Source organism: Grammomys surdaster, unplaced genomic scaffold (genome assembly GCF_004785775.1).
Source record: "Grammomys surdaster isolate TR1022 unplaced genomic scaffold, NIH_TR_1.0 325, whole genome shotgun sequence".
Lineage (NCBI taxonomy): Eukaryota > Metazoa > Chordata > Mammalia > Rodentia > Muridae > Grammomys > Grammomys surdaster.
Window position 1 is genome coordinate 2,194,457 of NW_021604744.1, and position 7,473 is coordinate 2,201,929.

A 7,473-nucleotide genomic window follows, 5' to 3' on the forward strand; every position below is an offset into this window, starting at 1 on the left:
CACCCACCACCACCATCACCCACCACCACCATCACCCACCACCACCATCACCCACCACCACCATCACCCACCACCACCATCACCCACCACCACCATCACCCACCACCACCATCACCCACCACCACCATCACCCACCACCACCATCACCCACCACCACCATCACCCACCACCACCATCACCAACAACAACAACAGAAGAGGGCGTCAAGCGAGAAGGCAGAAACCCAAATGAACGTACTACAGCTGATAAGGAGAAGTCCTGTGATACTCCCATTTTTAGTTTTGTCTGAGTTTTCTCCCTCAGAAGTACCCGATCACACATCCCTATGTTACAGGTCTTCCAGCACTAGCTCCTTCACTGAAATAGGCTGCGGGCAAAGCCAGTAGGAGAGACACCCTTTTCTTGTAATGGGCTGAGTCAAAACCAAGATGTCTTAAAACAGGAAAATGTACAGTTTGTGGTCACTTTATTTTTTTCACTCCCTGTGGCACAGAGAACCTGGCTTGCTTTGATGCTGGGGTCCTGCTTCTCCACCAGGTACTCTGGCTTATCAATGTAATACTGACACTTAGATTCACCTTTCTTCATGTTGATAGCAGAAGAACTTCTTGTATCAACACTGCTTCATCCCGAAACTGATCAAGGTGGCCTTTTAGAGTTTGTCTAATGCTGTCCTTTTACAGTAAAAGGAATTTGACCATGCTACCTTGAGTGATATCTTGAAAACTCCAAAAATCTAGTTTTCAAATGAAGGAAGAGTCCATACATGCTGAAGAAAGTCTTGGACTCTTGGGTCCTGTTTCTTCTGATGCAGAAGAGTGTGGGCCACCTGCTGGTGTAGCCTTTGTAGACAAATCATTCAGGCCCAGTAACCAGTCCACGAGAATGTGACCAATCTGATCTACTGTCCAGTCAGATTGGTTGATTCCGGTCTTGCCAACAGATCTTCATGCTATGCAGAGTTATGTAAGCATCCAAATAAGCAAAATATCTGAATTCTTCTTCTGAGATGCAGACGACTTTAACATGGGTCATGGGAGGCCTTTCTAGTAATATTGAGAGACCTTGATTAAGCCCTGTTTGCCTTGGGACAACTCATATACTGCCTTTTGATGTTTGCTATCTCGATGGTCAAGGACACCTTCATACGGATGTGTAGCATCTCTCACCATAGCACACTGCTTCTTCTCTCGGTGACTGTCCAGGCTGTGGACCTGCTGAATGGCTTCTGGACAGAGGCTGGAGATTATGACTCTTTGGTTTGACCAAAGCACCTGACCGCTCCTTTTCTTACAGGACAGATTAAGTTTGCTGAGGATAAAGACACGTTATTTTTTAACCTATCCTGGTTTGTGGGTAGCTGAAACAAATAATGAAAATAAATAGTTCTTTGTGCCTTTATTCCTTCTATTCTACATTATTTCCTTAATCCACAGCTTATACAACCATGATACACTTCTCCGTGGTTGGGGCAAACAGGAAGAAGAATCATGGGAAATAGACAGTATGGTCTAAGGAGCAGAGCCTTCACCATCTCTTAGGCAACCCATAATGAGGATTTTCTCAGCACAAACCTCCTCACTTTTCCCCTTGGACAACCCAGCGCAAATACAAAATGCACTTGATTCTGTACCAGCTTGAGAACAACACTAGTAGGCTTATTTGATCTTCAAAACAATTATGAGTGAACCACATTAAAGAATAATTAGGTACAGCAATGACTCTCTGGAGCCTTGACAGAAAATCTGTGCCACTAGCCAACCTCCAGACCTGGATCATCAAGCACATTTTACTAGCTGCCAACACATCTTCACTTGGATGTCAAACCCAGCCTCAGATGGAGCTCATTACCTTCCTCCACAAACTGGTTTCCCTTCTTGTCTCTCTGTGTGAACCAGAGCTACAACAATAATCATAGTCATCCAAGCGTCCAGCCCATCTCCAACCTCTCTCTTTTCCCATCCCCACACTATAGGGAAGAGGAAAGGAGCTGGAATCTACTCTTGCCCTACCTAATAACATAGACAAAGCTCTGACATCAAGTGTAGTCCAAGGTCCTTGTGAGTCAGAACGCCTTACAGCGATTGTTTAAAATGATGAAGTTTTCCCAAACATCAGCATTTTAAATCAAGGCTTGGTTGAAGGATTAGCACTTTAAAAGAGATCTCCAGAGGGCTTTTCAAGCCACGTAAAAAAGATCAGTGTGCTAAAGAAATGACTCAGACAATCCCACTGTGAAGGAACAACCGAGTAAGACACCTGAAGAGCATAATAGAATCTGAGATAGAAGCAAAGGCATCCCACACTGTTGAGTTAAACACAGTGAGAGGCAGAAACAGGGTAGCCGTTATACGAAGGGTCAATACACTGAAGTCACGGTTGGATCTGTTCATGAAGAGCTTTTGCCAGAAAGGCCAGGAAAGACTCTTTCCACCAAAAGGAAAACTAACCAAAAAAAGTCCTGCAAGGGGCTAGCTCTGAAAAAGGATAACCACTCAAGTAACAACTTGGCCTCCCAGGGCTAGCATAGATCTTTTGGCTCCCAGCACCATTAGATTATAAAAAGACCCAAGGGACAATACAGGTGCTAGAGAGGAGCTCCGAGGGATGAATGCTATCAGCCAGAATGTGCTTGCCAGTGAAAGAACCCATTCTAGCTACTGCAAACCCAAGAGATTTCATTCCGATATCCCTGACTTGGGGATCTTTCAACTTGTGATGGTTTACAGGTATTGTCTTTTTCTTCAACTTTACAATGATATAAAAGCATCAGTGGTCAATTGTAAATATTACTTCGGTTTAGGGAGTTTGATATTTTCTTGGCTAAAAGCAATATGTGGAGTGCCATGATACCCCCTCTCCATGTTGTGCTAGACAGAAAAGCACAGTCCTCCATCAACCAGGTGATCACAAAGATAAACAGCAGGCACCTGGAGCCACTGTTACGTGACTGTAACATTCAGAAGGGTAAGGTGTATTAAATGTATTCTGTCTTAATGATATTTTCAGCCTTGTATTGGTTTATTGGGATGGACCCTAAGGACAAGTCAAGGAGCATTTGTACAATTAGATGCCTACAAAGCGATTAGAAAGGCTGAAAAAAAACCTTCAAAATGATTGCCACGAGTACTTACCAAGCTAACTGTGACCTGTGCTGTGGTCAGAAAATGGAATAAGAAAAGTGGGGCCTAAGGAAAGACCTGGTTCAAATTCTGCCATGTCAGATCCATGCCAGCAAAATGGGTGTCCCTGAAACACACCAGCAGGCAGCAGGTCCTGGGGCTCTGCAAACTTGCCATTAAATAAAAAAAGAGACAAAGAAAGAAAGAAAGGAAGGAAGAAAGAAAGAAAGAAAGAAGAAAGAAAGAAAAGAAGGAAATCAGGTCTCTGCTCACTGCTTCCATCTCAGACTTGCCTGTCACATTCACATTTCTAACTGCAAAAATTGTCGGTTCAGATGCCTGGGAGCAGAGCAGAGCACACGGGAGAGAAGTCTAGGTTCGCTGGGCACGAACCCAGCCTTGCCATATCGTAATTCAGCATTTAGCAGAACGTCAGATGAATATCAGGGAAAGGAAAGGAAGGAAATGTTCAGAACCAGATTGAGCCAGAGTCTACTGACAGAAAACACTAGGAAACTCAGTTTGACAGGACTTAAAGCCTTAGAGAAAGGAATCAGGGAGAACTAACTCTTCTTTCCTAGTAGCTTTGGGGCTCTGCCTCTTCATTTCCATGGCTGTGGAGCAACCATATAAAATGTGTACACCCTAATCTCAGCACTTGGGACTTGGGAGGCAGAGGCAGTTGGATCTCTGTGAGCTTGAGGCCAGCCTGGTCTCCATATAGAGTTCTGGTGAATTCCAGAGTCAGTAACACACAAAAAACACACACATATATACACAATCAGACACACATATGAGCACATTCAAGTGCACATAGACACACAATTCTAGATTCAGTTACTTTGGTTATTATTAGTGTGCTACTGATAAAATAATATGAATAATTTTTATTTTGGTAAGGACTTACTAAACAGAAATATCTCTATAAATGACCTGGATAGGGACTTGTGATTTGAATGAAATTAGCCCAAGTATCTGTAGATAATTTCATTCCTAAATTGAGACACAATTCAACCTCAGTCTTAAACCTCTGTCTTTTTCTGCTTAATTATTTACATGAATAATGAGGGGGGAATCTGCTACAAAAGTAGAAAGAAATAGAAGCAGCCCCCAATCTTTGGTACTGTCAAAACGATGCCAAAAATCCTGGGACAAACAGTGTGAATTTTTTTTCTAGAGATCTATGAGTTAGACCAGGTGGCTGTCAGGAAGTAGAGGAAGCAAGAACAGAAGCTCAAAGTCACCACCAGCTAGATACGAGCTCAAGGGCAAGAATCCTCCAGGAGACTCTGTCTGAAATAAATAAACAAAATGTGATGTATCAGTTTACAATATGCTTTAGAATTTCCTGCAGTTTTATACAAGCAAACTAGAAAACCATCTGATCACAAAAGTATCTGCTGTTCAGACATTACTTGCTCAGGGTGATTTTCAGCCAAAGTATTGTGTATCTCACTATCCCAGTGGATTCCATATACCTCTCTGCCCAGGGAACAATGTGGTCAGATTAGTGTTAGGAAGGCCTTTCTTAAAGTTTAAGACAGTTGGGGGTAGGGAGTGAAAGAAAATACTACAGCAAAAAATTGAATGTCCAGAGTCCCATGCCCTTGAAACATTTCTTGGCTGGGCAATCGTGGCACAAGCCTTTAATCCCAGCACTGGGGAGGCAGAGGCAGGAGGGAGCTCCAGGACAGTCAGGTCTACTCAGAGAAATCTTGTCTAAAAAAACGAAAACAAACAAAAAACAAACGAACAGATCCCACCTCTTGGCTTTTACATGTCTAAGTATACCAGAGGAGTCTGGAGTGCTGCCCCAAGGCTGCATGACTTGTCGAATGGGTTTCCTATTAGTGCAAGCAAGAGAATGCAGGGAGGATGAGAGTAACAAGCTCACTCACAGGTCCGGGTTTTAAAAGAGCTTATTAGTTTGTTGCAGATCTTGTTTTGTTTTGTTTGAGTCGAGGCCTCAGTGTAAAGTCCACTCTGGCTGCCCAGGCTTTTCTGCCTCAAACTTTTCAAGTGCTAGGATGGCCAATGTGATTGTAAATGTACACCATCACAACAGTGTCCTGGCAAACGGAGTCAGCATGGACACTGCCAGTTTCCTTTATTCTAGAATTGATAGAGATCCTGATATTTAATATTTCTAAATCTTTACCCCCAAATGTAAGATTTCTTTTTGCGTAAGAAACCGTCATGAAGTCAATAGTTACCTCAACAAATACAGTTTTAACAGAGATGGGTGGGAACAATGGGCACCCACTGTCCCTGGCCAGGCCACTCACAGCCAAACTTCTCCAAGGCTGGCTATCAGTACAAAACATGCCCCAGAACCCTATTCCAAGGCTCCTCAGCCTTGAAAAAACAAAGCATGAATTTGAAAGAGAGCAGGAAGAGGCATATAAGAGGATATTAAGGGAGAAAATGGAAGGCAGAAATGATGTTATTATAATCTCAAATATGAAAGGAATACTCTTAATGTAGTCTGTATTTATGTTCATGAAAACAATGATTCTCTTTCCAGAATCAAGTACAAACTAAGGTGTAACTATAATGCAAACTTGTTTCTCTTTTTGTGGTTGAACATTTCAAACATATGCAAAAATACCCTGGGAGACTGAACTCCCTTGTAAGCATGCAAGTAACACTGTCTCATCCACACCCCCAGCTGCTCTCTCCTCTCACTGGATGACTTTAAAAGAGAGGCCTCATTATTTTATCCTTATTAGTATTATAGTACATAGCTCTTCAAAGAACTACTTTTTAAAAATCATAACCAAAAAGTCATTATCACACCCAAAAAGTTAACCATGTGACTTTGTTTTTAAAGAAGGGGTCTCTCTCTGTGTAGCCCAGGCTACAGTACGAGCCTCTTCACAGACGTCCTCTCACTGCTGAGCACTCGGTCCTGACCTTCAGTGAGTGTAGAGAATCGAGGCACCAAGCACCTCAAGTGAGTCTCCTACCTCAGCCACCCAGGCACATGTAACCATAGATACACAGCACTGCAGGTTCTTTATTCTTAAGGACACCAGAATTTATACATCTGAAGAACTATTCTCTTCAAAGAATTTGTTATTAATTTTTAAAAATATATTTCACTTCATATGTATAAGTGTTTGCCTCCATGTATGTATATGCATCATGTATGTGCAGGGTACCCAAGTAGGTCAGAAGAGGACTGCAGAGTTAGAGATGGCTCGTGAGCTTCCACTGGGTGCTGGGAACCAAACCAAGGTCCTCTGCAGAGCAACCAACGCTCTGAACTACCAAACCAGCTCTCCAGCCCTCCAAGAGTCGTATTAAATCTCTGTCAATCAGCCTCTCTCCAAACCCTTCTCAGGATTACTTTTGGGACCTGAAGCATCACAAGTCATGGCCCACTCTTCAAGAATAGATTTAACTTGAAGACAGCCGTGAGCTTTAGGAATAGACCTCGATGAACAGAGGGAGTGATTGAACAGAGCCTTATGGAATAAACAGACGAATTTGGGGAAGTGACATACACATATAGACACCAACTGTATTCCCCTCAGGAACAGGGTCATGCAGGTCAAGCAGGTGAGAAATTACCTACTCCATGGCCACAGACACTAAGGAAAGAGAGAGCTCTATGACCCGGCAGCTGAAGCAAGATGGAGCTAAACGGAGAATGTGAGAAGCAGCTGAGACCAGCAGCTAACTGCCAAGCAGAAGTTAGGCTTAATCTCTGCTGTAAATTCCAGTGATTCCTGGCCACATTAGGGATTTATGTTGCATTTCAGGCCTTCATGCTTTTACAAACTATGGTCTCTGGGTTTAAAACACCTACTCCCATGAGGTAGACTCACTTTGTAGGGATCTGTTTAAATCTATATGGTGGTTTTATATTATCCATATATGTCTGTTTATTTCTCCAGATAGAATAGTAGTTTAATTTTGGTGTCTCTGGTACTAAAATAATGACTTTCACTTAGTGGTCCTTCAGAATCCATGTGTTTAATGTGCTTGTGTGTGTTTTTGTTTAACTTGTGAACAAAGATTAAAAGTAGGTACAAAAACTAAATTCCCTTTTGTATCTCAAAACTTCTTGTTCAGTATGTCTTGATACAAATAAAAAGTGACATAGACTGGGGGTACAACTCAATTGGTAGAGTGCTTGCCTAGTATGTTCAAGGCCCTGGCTTCAAGTGCCTCAGTACCACAGAGCGTTGTGGTGCACACCTGCAACCTCAGCCCCGGAGAGCTTGAGGCAGTAAGGTCAGGAGTTCAAGGTAATCCTTGGCTACAGGAGACTCTGTCTCTAGAATAGAAATAGAAATAGAAATAGAATAGAATAGAATAGAATAGAATAGAATAGAATAGAATAGAA

General features: G+C 42.5%; 1 non-coding gene and 1 pseudogene across 1 annotated transcript; one reads left to right on the forward strand and one right to left on the reverse strand.

Annotated features, from left to right (window-relative positions):
* Window positions 1-328: 328 nt before the first annotated feature.
* LOC114630053 overlaps window positions 329-7,473 on the reverse strand; it is a 60,130-nt pseudogene continuing 52,985 nt past the window's right edge.
* LOC114630066 lies at window positions 7,105-7,229 on the forward strand. Its single transcript, XR_003712765.1, has one exon. It is a non-coding gene; the product is annotated as a small nucleolar RNA SNORA40 (small nucleolar RNA).